The sequence below is a fragment of the Tamandua tetradactyla genome, chromosome 5 (genome assembly GCF_023851605.1).
Source record: "Tamandua tetradactyla isolate mTamTet1 chromosome 5, mTamTet1.pri, whole genome shotgun sequence".
In the NCBI taxonomy this organism is placed as follows: Eukaryota; Metazoa; Chordata; class Mammalia; order Pilosa; family Myrmecophagidae; genus Tamandua; species Tamandua tetradactyla.
The window spans coordinates 83,795,095-83,813,455 of record NC_135331.1 but is presented as its reverse complement, the minus strand read 5'-3'; positions in this window follow the sequence as shown (position 1 = coordinate 83,813,455).

Below are 18,361 nucleotides of genomic sequence, written 5' to 3'. Positions count from 1 at the left end.
ATGCATACTATATTGAATCTTTACAACAACAAAGACAAAGGGAGTATCTTAGAGAGAAAAGATATCATCCTATAAAGTATGACGATTAGATTGATAGGAGAGTTCTCAAAGCAAAACAGAACAAAACAAAAAGGAAGCCAGAATTCAGTGTAAGAATATCCTCACAGTTTTGAAAGAAAATAACTGCAATCTAGAAATGTCTATCAAATAAACAGCCTTTCTAAAATGAGGGAGAAAAAGGGAACATTTTCTGATTAAAAAAAGACAAAGTTTATCATCAACACACCTTCTTTAAAGAAGCTTTGAAAGAAAGTGCTCTAAAGAGCAAAACCGTGATTCAAAAAGATTGTCTGTGTTGCAAGATGGCACAGTGAGAGGCATACTGTTAAAATACAGACAAATGTAAAGAAATATTTTCTCATTCAAATAATAATATTATTATCAACAATTAATAACTGACTTATAGTATCTTAGCTAAGATTTATCCCTTAGCAGATCTTGTTAAAAAGTTTCAAGTGCAAATAGGTGTATGGGAGTTGATTCTAAAAAATGCCAAGGAGAAATGGGAAAGTGAGACAAGGAAGGGAAGAAAGCTGCCAAAGGGTGAACTGTAATGCAAATTACCACTGTGGGCAGTTGAAACTTATTCCTATAAAGGAACTTTGGGAAGCAGTATAGAACATGCACTTCATGATTATTCTGCTTGAGAGGCAAGGTAGTATTTATTCACTAATTTTAATCAGTCATTAGGTGAGGACCATTCTAGGGTTTTTTAATTCCTAAGCACTTCCATATTGCCCTGCACACAGACTCCAGTGATCAGAAAGAGTCTGTGGAAGATAAGATTGGTATAAGAAAGAAATTCAAGAGTAGAGTTTAGGGTGACCAAGACTTGAAACTAGAATAGCATTCGTGAGCATGACAGTGAGTCAGGAGTTAAAATTGCTGAAGAATAAGGTAAATAATAATTTTGGTATTGGTAGTGAAAAGTCACCATCTCCAAAAAATTTATTTCTGAAGAAACATTCAACTTAGCCCATTTATTTTACATTTAAGGTCACATTCTAAAACAATCATACACCAATACTGGATATTCTTTAACTCTGTGAGATCCATTTCTTTCACTTGTTCCCTACATTAATGTGCTAAGACTTGTCCCATCTCCCAGTTGTGGATTGGTGGGATAAAACAGTAGATTAATTAAAATCAAGCCCTGTAGACACACATTAGTTATGGCCCTGGAAAAATAACTTGCCTTTCTCCTCCATCCCCAGAATGATACTCATGGCATCTAATTAATGCATTTCCTTTATATTTGGGGCACATAAAGGTAAGTTTCCTCTTTTGTAATTGGAAGAAAACCTCATTAAATGTGATAAAATCTAGACAGAACAGTAACTTATTCTTTGCTACTTGCTCATTATAACTTATATAAATCATCTACTGGAAATGTAACAATCTGCATCTCAAGGCACCTCATTTTACTAGTGACATTTTTGAAGTCCATGTGCTTTACCTATTTTTTCCACACAGTGTTTTTCACTTTTATCTTTTCCTTTTTTTCAGATATCCTTTTCCTCCATAATCAAAGTCTATCCGCTTCACAACTATATTATTACATTAACCTCCAAGTGACTTTCTTTGCCTTTAGAATTTATCCTCAGGAAAATCCTGGCCAAGATCTTGGCCCACTGGGACCAGATTTTTTAAAGTTCTCCCAAAACATACTTGGAAATACCATGTTCACATATAGACACACATTTTCTTGAATATAGAAAAGGAAGCTTATCCAGAATTGTAAATATTGTTTTCCACATGGTAAATTCCAATGCCTTCACTTTTCAGTAATGCAACACATATATCCTGAGATCTGTGTGAAAAACTCCTCAATAAATTATTTCTCTTTTAACTTATAACATTTGATTTAGTGAGTATATTGAGATTAAGTTAGAAAATTTTTTTCCTTTATCTAAAATTTTTGACTGATTTTTGGTGAGAGAAATAAAAAAATTTATCAACAATCATATTGTTATTTCTCCTGCTGTATATTGATAATGATGTCATTATTTGTTTTTGATTTTTTTCCTCTTCTTTCTTCTTTGCCCCCTTTTCCATTATGTTGGAACTCTAGTGACATCTCAGACCATGAGGATAAAGAGCAGGTTGTGAGAATAGTGGAGAGTTCATTGCTGCAAAAAGCCTAGGTCCTCCAAGTCTTTCTGAAGAAGAGAAGTCACTGTGGACTCCCTGCACAGGAATTTTTTTTTAAATTAAGGTGAAATTCACATAATATCAGAATCTTTTAAAGGAAAAATAAACTTTTTTTTAGTTACTATTAATTTGGGTTTCTTACAGCTGAACATGTCATACCTGTCACTTGATACAGCTATTATTTTACCAACAAATTGAATTAAGGATAAGACACAAATGTGTCAAAAATTAATTTTTCTCAGAGAGAAATCTAATGTTAATTCTCTTTTCCTAAAAAATTAAACTTGTTTTGTGGTTGTTTAATACATATTTGTCAAATATATTAGAGATATGGAGAGTGCTAGTAAAGTAAATATTTCCAAGGTATGTTACCTGGAAATCAACTTTTGTTCCTTATATGATCCCTGTCCTAACCTGTGACTTTCAGTTGTCTTTATTTCTGTAACTCATCACTTAAGTTTTGATATAAATGTCAGTCCTTGATTCTTTACTTTATCTCATGATCTGTAATCTTCTATGGTCAGTATAACTTTATTCCAAGTAACAAACATGCAAAGCATAGTTAACTTCTGAGTATCAGTTTATTATATGCAATTGCCTTTTGGAGACTTCTACCTGAATTTCAATATTACTAACAAGAACAAACATTTATTCAACACTCTCTTTGTGACAGTCATTGTTCTTGTGTCTTCTATACAATTTTTAGAATTTAGTCTTATTTAATTCAGTGCCCTGAGAGGCCCTCAAAGCCAGTCTCATTTAAAGTTCATCTTTTGCCAAAATTAGTTGTCCCTCTAGATTTAGCCAATTTAGTCTTCTACCTTCTGTATTCAAGATTTAATCTTCAGCCCTTCTTTGATTCTTCTCTTCAATTTGTCATAAAAATAAATATGACACCAAAACTTACCTATTTTTTCCACCCAGTGTTTTTCACTTTTATCTTTTCCTTTTTTTCAGATGTCCTTTTCCTCCATAATCAAAGTCTATCCACTTCACAACTCTATTATTACATTAACCTCCAAGTGACTTTCCTTGCCTTTAGAATTTATCCTCAGGAAAATCCTGGATAGTATTTAATTAATCTTCTTAAAATAATGTTTTTTTCCTACCATATCACTACTTTGATTTAGACTCTATTACTGGACAAAGGCCATGGATTCTTCTGCCCCATGAACCCAATAACCAGTTCCTGAGACACCAGAGTTTCAAAGAGGAAAAGAGTTTCTTGCTATGCATGTGGTAGGAGAGTGGACAGCCTAGAAGCCCAAAGTCTGTCTTCCTGAGTTTAGGGGATTCAAGGTTTTAAGGATTCTAGCAAGGAGAGATGAGGTCATTTCAGATAGTAAATTCAAGTCAGACAAGTAAACAGTATAAATAGTAAGTTCAAAGCAGAAAAAGGATACATTGTTAACACAAGTTGAAAGGAAGGAAGGCAGAGCTATCTATCTTTAAAAGTAAACATTGTTAACATAAGTTAACATGAATTGACAGAAGGGAGGCTAGAGCTATCACTTCAGTACTACAGGTGTGAGCCAAAAGGAGGGGAAGCAAGTTGTCTTTCAATAGCAGAGCCTAGTGGATATGATTTACAAATGTAAGGGGCTGAGGCTGGTCAACAACTGACTTCATCAGCAATGACCATACAAAGGGCACCAGATAAAAGATAAGGGCTTTTATAATCCTTCCAGATGTCCAAACAGCTTAAATATAGTTTAGGGCTTCCAGGTACTCTTCTTTGTCTACTCAAAAATCCCAAAAAGCAAAAGGAGCATTTATATAATGATTCAGTAATTAAAATATCTCTTAAATCCTGATTTCTCAGTTATAATTCCTCCCTCTCATTTGATAATTATCTCTCAATCATGAGGGATATCTGGGTGATGACTCTTCCAACTGCTTCAAGGCTGTAAAAGGGTATTGTCATCAAAGGGCAAAGGGATGAACCAGTGAAACCAATTGATATTCTTTGAGAGTTCAGCATCTTTGGGTTTCAGAGCTTCTCTGGCATTGGAATAATCTGGTGGTTTCAAGTCTCTGAAAAAAATTTAATAAGTAAAAATTAATAGAGCACTGGATATCTTTTAGGATTTCCAGGAACACTGTTCATTGGGGTTCTCCATATTGTGGCAGTTTGCAGTATCTGACTGAAGCCTGCATAAGAGCAACCTCCAGACTGACCTCTCAACTCGATTTGAAATCTCTTCACCATTGAAACTTTATTTCATTTCCCCCTTTTGGTCAATTCATCCATAATGTCAGTGTTAGCATCAACCTTGGAATTATATCTCACTGTGCCATGGCCAGTTATGTCCTGTGATGCCAGTGCCAGGCTTATACCTCTGGAAATTATGTCCCACATCAGAGGGAAGCTCAGAGTTTGCCTTAGAGAGAGACCACATTTGAGCAATAGCAGAGATTTTCTGAAGATGGCTCTTAGGCACAAATCTTAAATAGGTTCAGTTTATTATTACAGAAATAAGCTTCATAAGGACAAGTCTCAAAACTGAGGCCTTGGCTTATTAAATTATGGGTCTCTCTTGCTTAAGAAAAACATCAAGGGTTCCCCAGGTGGGGAAGCCTAATACTTCTAGTTTACCAGTTCCTCAAGGGACTTTGCAAACACTTTTTCATTTTCTGCACAAAGTACTCTGAAATGCATCACTGCATAACATTAAATTGTACAGAACCCTTATTCCAGGTTCCATATTAAATAAAGCTGAATTATGTTGTTTAACTGACTGGACAGATTAGATTGTGCAAATTTTGGACAAAATAAACACTTATTTCCTCTCACACCGAAGTTAAATCTTTAAAATACAGACAATATTATTCTTTACCTTGTATATTGATTTACCTTAGTTTTAACCAGATTAGTTTTATCACATCTTTAATTGGAGCTTGATCTCTTTCAGTTTTATTTTAACTATTGCTGTGTGCATCCATGCTAATTTTCAGAACTGGAGAACGAAATCTGAGTTTCATGTGTCACACAGATAAAGTTCCAGGAAACTACCAGGATATATAAAGAGCAAAGCACCTCAGAATTTAATGATAACAGTTAAAACTTACAATCTGGGCTTTAATTTTTATAAGCATTTTTAAAAGAAGCTTCTTTCAGAAATAAAAAACATTAAACAGCTGTTTTATATTAAGAAACCATAGCAGAAGTTTTGTTCTGTTTCACTTTTACACATTTACCAGAGTTATGTTATTGGACAGATAAAATATAACATATATGTTTGTTCAACCTCTTTTTAAAGTTGAGCACAGCCTAGCCTAGATCCAGCCAATTGAACCTCAGCATGCATTCCTTCATAGGGCTGGTGTATGTCTGGCTGGTTAAGCAGAGGACTTTCCTAGTCCCATTAGCCACACACCATGCAATTATGAACACCCAGCTTTTTAGGACTACATCTAACACATCCTTGTAACATCTTTGGATTATTTCAATAAATATCTTTCTTAGTTGAAAAAAATAAAGTTGAGCATTTGTACTTTTAGATAAGTATGAGAGCAAAGCAGTGCAATGACAATTTGCCTGTTTCTGTGATCTGTAACCTTTTAAGAATAATTAAAACCATGACTGACAACACCATACCATTGCTTAATATCATACAGATTAGTATCATCCTATAACATGGCTAGTGAGAAAATTGTCAATTTTGGGGAATTTTATACAAACTCTAAATATATGAGTGGTATTTTTACCTATAAAAATTTAAATAGCAACAGGATAGAAAATCCCTTTTTCCCCCCTATTATTTATTTTTATTCCACATGTTCTACTTGTTTGTTGACAAGGTAGATCAACGGAGCATCAGACACAAGGTTTTCACAATCACACAGTCACATTGCGAAAGCTCTATCATTATTCAATCATCCTCAAGAAACATGGCTACTGGAACACAGCTCTACATTTTCAGGCAATTCCCTCCAGCCTCTCCATTACATCTTGAAGAACAAGGTGATATCTACTCAATGCATAAGAATAACCTCCAGGATAACCTCTCGACTCTGTTTGGAATCTCTCAGCCATTGACACTTTGTCTCATTTCACTCTTCCCCCTTTTGTTCGAGAAGGTTTTCTCAATCCCTTGGTGCTAAGTCTCAGCTCCTTCTAGGACTTCTGTCCCATGTAGCCAGGAAGGTCCACACCCCTGGGAGTCATGTCCCACATAGACAGGGGGAGGGTGGTGAGATGGCTTGTTGTGTTGGTTGGAGAGAGACCTGCCCATGTTTGGGGGTTGAAAAGGAAGAAGAGAGCCCACTCCACCCTTCTTTGCAGGAATGAAGAAGGGGCTCAAATGGTCAAGGGGCTGCTTCTAAGTGGCCCTGATGCTTGTCAGCTTTAGGGTCACCCTGCCTGTCTCCAGCTGGTCAGGTGGCTTAGCCGTCCCCAGGGAGACTAGGCCAGTCCAGGCAGCCACTTCCCTCCCACCAGTGACCTGGAGCCTCCCAGCCCCAGGGAAGTTCCAGCCCTGAGCCTTTCCTCCTGCCTGGCATGTCCCTGTCCCTTGACAGGCTCACTTGCACTCCAGATCTTATATTGCCCCCTTGCCCCCCAAAATAAAAGATGTAATTTGGGATGAATTTTGAAGTGCATGATGGTAGTTTGTTTTCACACTTTTGTCAAAACCTTCCGGGGCATGTTAGCCTGCAGTGTACGGGTGTCTTCCCACCAGTATAAGGCACTGAGTTAGAGTCAAGCCAGGGCTTGCTCACAATTTTGCATCCTAGTTATCAAAGTAGAGAAGTTGACAGGGATTCCTAATGCCTTTGCCCTCCTTTATGGTCATTCTTTTAATGGAATCATAAGGGAATTTCCTTAGCAGGTGTGGAAATTTTAGGCGCATACAGACCAAAATGTTTAATTCTTGGCTATTAGAGGAAGTCGTTCCCAATTTAATGAATTCCCCAGCAGAATATTCCTTTACAATGATAGTTTCACTTGCTGTCTAAGTAGGGCTCTTAGAGAGTGTTCTAGTTTGCTAGCTGCCAGAATGCAATATACCAGAAATGGAATGGCTTTTCAAAAGGGGAATTTAATAAGTTGCTCGTTTACAGTTCTAAGGCTGAGAAAATGTCCCAATTAAAACAAGTCTATAGAAATGTCTAATCAAAGGCATCCAGGGAAAGATACCTTGGTTTAAGAAGGCTGATGAAGTTCAGGGTTTCTCTCTCAAGTGAGAAGGCACATGGCGAACACAGTCAGGGTTTCTCTCTCAGCTGGACAGGCACATGGCAAATATGGTGTCATCTGCTAGCTTGGTCTCCTGGCTTCCTGTTTCATGAAGCTCCCCGGGAGGCATTTTCCTTCTTCATCTCCAAAGGTCGCTGGCTGGTGGACTCTCTGCTTCATGGTGCAGAGACTCAGGCTCTCTCTGAGTCTCAGAAAATCCCTTTTAAACACTATAAATACTTCCCAAACACCCTCTATGCAAAAGGTTAAACAATTTTAGCACCTTACTCATACAAGATGAAAGAACAAATTATTTGTAACAGTTTTCCCTTAAAAGTGAGGACTTATTTTATGAATTAAAGGATAATACCAACATAAATATTAACAAGGATATTATTGCAATGTTCACATTATTATAACAGGGAGAAAGCTAAACTTTAGTTTTGTATGAATACTCAACACAAAAGCTTTCTTTATAAAAAAATTACATGATACCCAAAGATTTGAACCTGCATATTTCCTTCCAATAGCAGCATTCATGAGGTGGGGAAAGAGGCAGTGATAGTACAAAATACTGAAAGAAAGGAAGAAATTTATGCCTGGATTTAGGACTCAGCCAAGCATCTAAATGTTTTTTACTCAGAACACACAAATAGTTACTTTATAATATACTTAAAATCTTTTGGCTCAATTTAGCACTTCTTCAGAGGTCAGAAAAGCCCCAAGTTTGAAATACAAGCAGCTTTTTGTATTTAGGGGATTTATATCCAGAGAAAAAACTTAAACTTTTCTCAACATTATTCCCAACTCCTAAATAACACCAGGAATATGTTAGTTCATAAAATTAAGTTATGGCTTCTAAAAACTAGTTCAGAGTTTTATCTGTTTAAATCCTATTTTCTTATTTAAAGATCTTACACATGTCACTTCTTCTATGAGGGCTTCTTAGGTCATTTTAAAAATCTATTTGCTTTTAAAATTCTTCCAGCATTTTTATTCCTTGGTTACTACTGTCTTAAAATATGCCTTAGTATGTGTATATTTTAACTAGACTATAGACTCTTTGAAGCTAAGATTTATGTATTTTCTATTCATGACAGCATTGACTAACTACAATATATTTGTTTTGACATTAACACAGCCACTACAAATTCAAATTCTTCCACACACTAAGTAATAAATGGCCAAGTATCCAAAAGCCAGATTCTTTGAAATTCAGGTAATCAAGTTTATAAAAATATTCATTTATATTTCTTATTAAACTTAACTGACTTCTTAAATAGAATATATTTGAACATTATCATATCCTTATTTTTATTAAATTTTATATAAGTGCCAACACTACCAGGTACATTGCTCAGTTTATGGAACCTGTCAATTAGGCCATTTTAAGAGGAATTTTGAGAATGTACTTATAATATTACCTTATTTTGTTAGTAAATTTAAATAAATTTAAGAAGAGCATACCTAAGCAGAATAAAATTGCATTTGTTCAATTTAAAAATTCATCATTCAATTCCTTCTATTGTTTCCATAATATCCCAAGATTACAAACAGCTTTAAAAGTACATTGACTATCAAGTTCTGGAAAATATACTGAAATCATTCAATTTGTTCCAAGTCTAAATTTAGGAAAATTTCTCCATAACTCTCAAAGATCTTTTACTTCATTTACTGCAATTTGATAATCAGATTTTATTCAATTGGTCCTATCCCAAGGTATTTACATTTTAATAGCATCTTGATGGTTAAGTTACCATTGGAAAGGTATTATTGGAAAAAATATTAGCAAATACAGCCTATTCTGTAACATTCTTTATGCTTAGCATTTCTGGTCTCTAGGCCCCATAAAGAAAAGGAGTTCTAAACTACTCCTTGCTATATCTTTCTGTGCCTAGCCCTCACCCATAACTACTTTATGTGGTTGGGCCTTAGGGCAGGGATAGGTTGCAAAGACAGAAAGATATCAGGCTTTTGGGGTTTAAAAGTTTTATATGAGGGCCATGGAATTTTGAGAGTTTCTATGAACTTCTTTTACCAATTATTAGGTTTATTTTACTAAAAGTTGTGACCAAGACCATTGGAAAAGGTCTTTGCTTTTTTCAAGAGGCAGCTATTTGGCTGTTTTCTGTTGCCTTAGGGAAATCCAGTGGCCATTTCCTTCTAATGTCCCCCTTTTTTTCATAGTAATTACAAAACTAAGGTTTTTGAATCTTGCTGTTCAGAGAGTTTTTCCTCTTTTACTTCGGAAGTACCAATTTATATATTTTCATCAGGCATTTAATTACTTCTAAGCAGTTCAAATAGAGCTGTTTAAGAATTGTCTGATTAATTTGCTATTATCATCTGGAGGTGTAAGAATATACATTGAAAATGCATACAAATACAAACAGAAAATTAATTATTCAAAAAAGAATCAGAAATACTTTATTAAATAAATTTTATTTATTTATTTATTTTTTACATGAGCAGGCACTGGGAATCGAACCCAGCTCTCTGGCATGGCAGTCAAGAATCCTGCCACTGAGCCACTGTGGCCCACCCTCAGAAATACTTTTGAAAGGGACAAATAAAGGGTTGAATATGTTATCTCACCCCATTTTTACCTTTTTGTGGCACACTTTTCTTTATTTTCTTTTTTCTTACATGGGCACACACTGGGAATCAAACCCAGGTTTCCAGCATGGCAGGTGAGAACTTTGCCGGCTGAGCCACTACGGCCTGCCCTGTGGAGCACTTTTAACTGCAATATCTTTAACTATGTGTGTATTTTCATTTTAAACCATATTGAGGTCAGATCATGTTGTAAGAATCAAGCTGAGTTTAGCTTTCACACAAGGTGACACAGTCAGGAAAAGGAGAGGCCCTCTGACACAAGCCTAGAACTCGTGCCAAATCTTTAATGGCCAGGATCATTAAAATGTAAAACATAATCAAAGGGGAAACCTTAGATGGGAAATTGAAATTAGTTAGACTATCCAGATAGGCCATAACCTCTGGGGTATCCATCAGCAAAGAAACAGGGGAGGGTCTGTGAGCTAGGCCTACGTATAACCATTTTAGCATTTTATTGTTTAGTGTACCAGCCACCATTTTTCGGTTACACACTCATTCTTGCAAGATCATTAATAAATTGTTTTCTCCTCCACAACTGGATGAGCATTTGTTCTCCTTCAGGTATGGCATTCTTTCTAACAATTTAAGGATTTGTCTAGTATCCAAGGCTTCAGAGGAGGACCCCTGGGGATGATGAAGGGAAGGTGCACCCCACTGATTAAGCAGTCTCAGATTCCACCATAGGGGGCCCACCTCCAGCAGCCAGAAGAACCCAAGACTGAATGCTTAGATCCACCCATTGTGAAGGAGAAAAGGAGGAAATCTGCCTCACAGTGACCAGATTTACCTTTGTGCAAAGACCAAGGTAAGAAAAAGGCTATTACTTATTGCCTTGGTGGTTGGGATAAATTCTGATGAGCCTGGTGGTAAGCAAGTGCAGAGTTGCAATTCATGGTTTCCTTTTCCTGTAAGGGAAAGGGCTGCAGTCAGATGAAGTAAGATGGTGCTGAGACCAAGGAACCCAGGCAAGACTCAGAATGGGTAGAGGCAGTTGGCTGGCTGAGGAAAAAGGGAGAGGGTACTTATAAAGTTTCCTCCAGGAACATTCTCCTGGATAGTCCCTTACGAGAATGTTGGAACTTTGGCAGACCAAGGGAAAGAAAAATGTACATTTGGACAAAAGAAAGCATTGTGCCACCCAAAGAACAGGGCAGATGAGGATTGACTTTGTGTGAGATCTTTAAGGCATCACTATACAGGGTATAAAATTTGTTACACTCAAATCTCAGAACTTAATTAAGTAAAGCCTTTGAGAGGCCTCAAGTAAAAGGCAGCTTGAACTATTCAGTAATTTTTAGTCCTTAAAAGGGACTTGAAGAAGCCACCAGTGTTACTGATATTCTGGTAATTTTCTAGTTTTGTTTCTTTGGTTCAATAAAACTATTTCCAATTGGTATGTGACTACTTTGATGCAGAGTCTGGGTTTCTCTATAATAAATTCCTTTGCCAAATGCAGGAATTGCAGACTTACTACTAATAAGAGTGAAGCAAATGTGTGAATAAAACTATCTTGATGTGGGAGCATTGTCCTGTAGGAGCTCAGTCATGATGAAAGTGTCAGTGCAGAAATTGGACTCCTAGAAGGGTTTTGGTGTCTTCTGAAAGGACCTATCAACTACTTCTGAGCAATAATATTGGCATTACTTGAGGTGGCAGGAAAGATGCCTACTTTCTTATTTATTTAGGCAAGGAGTTGAGCCAAGGAGAAGTTGGATGATTAAAGAGGCACAAGGGATTCTTGGTTAAACTAAAGATGCAACTTTTCTAGAAAAAGTTTGTTGGGTATTATATTTTTTTTAAGGAATGAACTTAAATAAAACTCCCTCTCTGCTTATCTGCAAAAGTTGAGGGAACAAGTAAGGAAATATTCAGGAACAGACCCTGATAGTCCTGTGGCCCAAGGATGTAAAGGGGTCTTGGGCTGACATTCAGAAAAAGTTCCAGAAAATAGATAGGTGGAAGGATAAACCACTAGAAGAGTTATTAAGAAAGTTTCAGAGTGCATTTTAGTTGTGATGTTTTGCAGTATTCAACTTTACTGGTGATGGCAGCCTTTAAGGCCCAATCAGACTCCTTTCTTTGCTTCCACATTTTATTTTAGATGCAGGATCATCTGTTCCTTCTTTGGTGTAGGTGTGGGCTTTGTTTGTGTTGTCTGCTCTGAGGTGTTGTATGAGAGGGGGCTGGGAAGCAGGTGAGAAGTGGGTGTTCAGAACTGTTCAGTGTCAGGCCTATGAAAAGACACGCTGGAGCTCCTGGCTTCAGATCTGTTCTGGAGCAGTAGTGTGAGGGGATCAAATCATCACTGGGTGTCTCCTTGGTGCCAGTTACCAGGGGTCTTGTTTATTCAAAAGTGAAGCAGAAAAGAGGTGCTGAGAACAGGCCATGGTTGGAGTGGCCATGGGGCACATGCCTGCCCCACAGCTCTGTAGCCAATAGCTGCATGCTGGTCACTACTGCAAGGAGGGACCCAAAGTCTCTGCTGAGCTCAGGAATGTAGGCAAACCAGAGTCACCTGGCAAACCAGGGTTGGGGACAGAGGCACTGCTTCTGAGAGCATGGACTTGGCACCCACCCGGCTCCCTCCTCTAAGCCCCAATACCTCTGCCATGTGTGGCCCACCCCAGGGTCCCAGGACCCCTCTAGGGGTGGGACCAGTGCCAGGGATGGGCCAGCAGGGGTGGGCCAGGTATGGGCTTAGTTGAGGGTCCAGCACAAATGCTGGCTGGGTGTTCCCGAGGCTGCCTGCCAAGTGCAGAAACCAAGTCACTTAGCTGGATCACTTCCTCTGCCATGCCATTGGTTATAGTGGGTTGTGAAAAGGGAAGAGGAAAGCAGAAGTAACAAGCTAAGTCATGTTGAGCATGGCCAAGAAGGGATTAGAAATAAAGCAGGGAGGAGACAGGCAGAAGCAAGATAGAGAAACAGTCTGGGTCAAAGGGGATAAAGGAGTGTCGAAGGCACAAGTCTAAGCAGGGTATTATCACTGTGGGAAACCTGGTCATTTCAAAAGGGAAGGCCCAAATTTAAAGAAAGAAGGTCAAGGGATACCCCTGATGAATTTTGAAAATTAGGGAGGTTCAAGCCTCCTCATCTCAAGAGCCCACTGCGAGTCTTTGATAAAGACTAGTAAAGGTGGGCCCATATCAGGGAGAAATTACATTTTTGGTTGATACTAGGGCAGCTCGATCTTCTGTGACCCATACTGCAAAGAAGATTGAATTCTTGATAGCTCCCTCACAGTTTCAGGGGTAAAAAAGAAAGATTTAAAGTCTCCATTTTCAAATCTACTGATATCTGGTGGGAAGATAACCAAATTATAAGCCCCCTTGCTGTACATTCCAGAAGCTGGGAGTAACTTGTTGGGAAAGTGCCTAATAACACCTATGGGACTGGCTAAAGGGCAAGACCTGAAACGACTACATAGAGGGGCAGCAAGAGTGTTGCAGTGTCTGTATAAAAAAAACCACTGCCAGCTGTGACTGGAATGGACAAGGAAGGGATGTATAGGTGGAAAATGGCTTCAGAGGCAGAACTACGGAGGTCGGGGTCTGAAGTTGGAAGGCCTTGGGCCCAGAGAGTGGACCCACCTAAGCACTTGGAGAGGGTTAGTTTGCCCCCAAAGCAGAGGGTGGGCCCTCTACCTCATGGTGAAGGAATGATGCTGCCCCAGGCCTGGGAGAGAGAGTTAAGCACATTCCTTAGGGATTGGGGGGAGCCTGGCTGCCACCACATGGAGGGGCTGAGAATGTGCCCCAGAAATGGCAGAGAGCCCAGGTGTGGCCCCAATGCTTGGAGAGTGTGGGGTCAAGAGGGATGTGTTCTCCCCATTGTTTCCCAGGGGTGCATTTGGAGAGAGGCAGGCTGCTGTATAGGCCGGTGGTAGTTAGGTTTAGGTGTCAACTTGGCCAGGTGAAGGTGCCTAGTTCTGTTGCTGTGGATATGAGCCAATTGGTATGTGAACCTCATCTGTTCCTCATTACATCTGCAGTCAGCTAGGGGAGGCCTGTCTGCTGCAATGAATGATGTTTGATTTAGTTGGCTAGTTCTTAAATGAGAGAGCTCAATTTAGCACAGCCTAAGCAGCTCAACATACCTCATTTCAGTACTTGCAGCTCAGCCCAGGCCTTTGGAGATGCAGAAAGAAATCACCCTAGGGAAAGTTGTTGGAACCCAGAGGCCTTTAGAGAAGGCCAGCAGAGATTACCCTGTGCCTTCCCATGTAAGAAAGAACCTCAGTTGAAAGTTAGCTGCATTTCCTCTGAAGAACTAATGAAATAAATCCCCTTTTATTAAAAGCCAATCTGTCTTGGTGTGTTGCATTCCAGCAGCTAGCAAACTAGAACAAGGCCCTTGGAAAGGGTGGGACTGCTGCTTTCTAAAGCCCCAAAGATAAATAACTCTTAGACTTTGAAATCTAATGAAGTTTGCCCTGCAGGGTTTCAAAACTGCTTGGGTTTGGTGATCCCTGTGTTCCTTCCAATTTCTCCTTATGTAGATGGTAATATGGATCCTATGATAGTCCCTCCTTTTTATGTCAGTACCAAAATAACTTATTCTGGGTTTTACAGGTACAGAGCCAGAAGAGAATTTCACCTTAGGACAGACCATACCAGTAGCTGACTTTGCAAAGGTCCTCTTCCTTAAGAATTATATACTGGCTTTGTCCTCTGCTCTGTCATCTCTCAGGCACCTTGGCTTGCTGGTCCAGACTCCACTTCTTGAATTGGCTGCCCATCAACATCAACCTGGAAGTTGGGTCCTCATGAAATTGTGGAAAGAATACATGTTCTAACCAGCCTGGGAAGGATGTTGACAACTGAAATAGCCATCTGAATGGCAGAGAAAGGCTACACTTACTACACCCAAGTAGAAGGACCATTACCTAAGCTGGATGATAAGTACCCAGCAACACAGTCTGATTCCTGGAAAATAACTCCAAGTCCAGCCCTTTTAAAATCACGTTAGACAGACAATAGTTAGGGGGTAAAAGAGGCTTTTGAACTTGGAGTTTGGATTCTGTACTTTAATCTGACATAGTTAATAGTGACCCTTGCCAAAGAAAATTTTTACCCAAGTAAGACAGATGAGGGATCTGAGGCCCTATCTAAAAATGAGAATAATTGTACTAGTTATAATGTTCCAAATTGGGGATGCAACAAGCCCTGTCAAATTGATAATGAATATAACTGAAGGTTTAAAGCCCCAAACTGCACAGTTTGATGAAAGGCAAACTCAGCAAAGCCACCAAGAAGGAGGTGCAACAAGAGTTTAAGCAAAAGCTTTACTTCAGGGAAAAACAGAGCTGCCCAAGCAGTGTTTCAAGAGATAGAGAAAAACCATTGACCTGAAATGGCAGTGGGGCTGGGGGGGGGGGGGGAGGATAGGGTTTTTAAAGCTTAGGGTTAAAAATCTGAGGGGCAAAGGTTAGGCAAGTCCTGATAGGTTAGTTTTCAGAAATAGGGAGCTAAGTTTGGAGTTGGCAGTTTCCTATTGTTAAAGGTTAACATTTCAGTGCTGCCTTAGGCATGCAGGGTAATAAATAGTAGAAGGTGAATAATAAATGAGGGGACTTCACACAAAAATGTGTTTGCTGGAGTGTGGAGGTTAAATAATGGGAGGCTGTTGCAAGAAGGCAGCTGATGGAGGGTGAAGGAGATGCCGAGATGAGGCAGTTTGGGGTAAGAGAGGCTTTCTGAAATATTTACCAGGGTAGGTTACATCTTGGGAGGAAGGGGTCCTCTCCTCCAGGTCTAACATTTGATGCTTGGCAAATAACAGAATGTGGATACTTAACAAATCAATGGCAATTGAGTGGGAAAAACAAATACAGAAGGAGTAGAGGGGAGTTGCAATCAAGCCTCTTATTGCCCCTCCTGGGATGATGTATGGTGAACTACCCAATTTCAAGGGTGAACCATGAACATGGAATTAATTTCACAGACCTGAAGGTAGTATAATCTAGTGGTTTTAAGCTACAAGAAAGCAGACAAACATCCACCAGGGTGTGGCAGCAGAGATGCAGTAATAGTTGATAGAATATATGGGATGGGGGCAGACCTCACTGGAAAAGACCCTCTAGGAAGGTTTAGGATACAAGTCTTGTCTTTAACACCAATAACGCCCTTTCCAGTTAACTCTTTGTATTAGTTAGGGTTCTCTAGAGAAACAGAATCAACAGGGAACACTTGTAAATATAAAATTTATGAAAGTGTCTCACGTGACCGTAGGAATGCAGAGTCCAAAATCCACAGGGCAGGCTGCGAAGCCGATGACTCCAATGGATGGCCTGGATGAACTCCACAGGAGAGGCTCACCAGCCAAAGCAGGAATGGAACCTGTCTCCTCTGAGTCCTCCTTAAAAGGCTTCCCATGATTGCATTTAGCATCACTAATTGCAGAAGACACTCCCCTTTGGCTGATTACAAATGAAATCAGCTGTGGATGTAGCTGACGTGATCATGACCTAATCCTATGAAATGTCCTCATTGCAAAAGACAGGCCAGTGCTTGCCCAATCAGATGAACAGGTACCACAACTTGGCCAAGTTGACATCTGTCCCTAACCATGACACTCTTCAATAGTGTCTAAGGACACTCAAATAAAGATTAGTTCCCCAGTACAAAATAATCCCAAAGTTATCAGGGTGCACAGAGCAGAAAATTTGGAGCAAGACAGGGTGCAGAGATACAAATGCCTGGGTGGAAGGGATCCTAATACAGTCCAGAGCCTAAACAAAAGCAACTGTTATTTGGCTGGCCCTCTGTTCTTGTCATACCCTTTCTGATGAGTATGGAGGAACACAAAAAGGAGTTCAATTACGTGGTACATTTTTACTCATGGTGAAAATTGTAGGACGTTGTCCTCTCTTTTTCTTTCAGTCAGGGGTGGAAAAGTCAAGACCATACCAGCTTCTTGCCTCAGTTCAGGAAACCACTCTGCCTGTCTCTCTAGATGGGAAGAAGGACTCCAGGACTTTGGGACCATGGTCTCACATATCCAAGCATGGGATGTGACTGAGGACAGTACTAGCAATTTCTCCAGTTTAACCACATCACAATCAGTCCTTTGGTGGTATTGTGGAAAGAGCATCCTCTGACCAGTTTTACTCAGGAAGTAGAAAGGAACCTGTGCTCTGGTCCAATTGGCCATTCCATTCATCCTGGCATTTGAAACCGAGGAGGATCAAGTTGATTTAAGCAATGTAGGGTGCCAAAGGAAGCCTCAGATGAATTTAAAGCTAGAAATTAAGTAGGTACAGGATATAAGTCATCCTTATTCTGGTGGGTCACCATCAACAAAAATGTGGATTGGATTAATCACATGAGTTACACCAAGGATACAGTTAAAGGAAGGGCAGAAGAGTTGGATGCTACTAGTCAAATGAAATGGGAGAATAGGACAGCCCTAGACATGATGTGAGCCAAAAATGGAGGCATTAGTATTATGGCTGGGGGTAGTTGTTGTATATTTATCCCCAATAATACAGCCCCAAATGGAACTATCACCAAAGCTTTACAAGGTCTGAGGGCCTTATCTGAAGAATCAGCAAAAAATTCAGGAATTGATGACCCCCTCATGAGATGGTTAGAAAACTGGTTCGGGGGATGGATAGTGGTGGCACTGTCCATGCTAACTTCTTTAACCATCCTAGGTGGAATACTCACAGCACTTAGGTGCTGCATTATCCCATGTACCTGAGGGTTAGTTAAGAGACTCATCAAGAACCCCCTTTAAGAAGAAGATTCCTATGATGAAGAGAGTGAAAAAGCTCTTATCAGGTTTTGAAGAGAGACTACAATATGAAAATTAAAAGCTTGAAAAGAAAGAAAGAGGATTTGTAAGAATCAAGCTAAGTTTAGGTTTCACAGAATGTGACACAGGCAGGGAAAGGAGAGTGCCTCTGATGCAAGCCTAGAACTCATGCCAAATCCTCAGTGGCAGGGTCATTAAAATGTAAAACATAATCAAAGGGAGAACCTTCAGTAGGAAGTTCAAATTAGTTAGACTATTGGGATAGGCTGTAACCTCTGGAGTATTCAATCAGCAGAGAAACAGGGGAGTGTCTGTGAGCTAGGAATAGGTATAACCATTTTAGAATTCTTTTTATCACCTAGTCAAGATAATCTTACATAATTCTTACACAGCCTTACATAATCCTTTAAACATTGACCTAGATTGCCACCACCATTTCATCAGAAATGACATTCAAGATGAAACCTATTTTGACCCTAGATAAAAGAAAAATTACTGATGGCTATTTGAGGCTAAAACAAGACAAAGTATTTGATGTGCTGCTTTTTTTTTTTTTTTTTTTTTTACCAAAACTGGGGCACAAAAGATGTTAATTTTTCA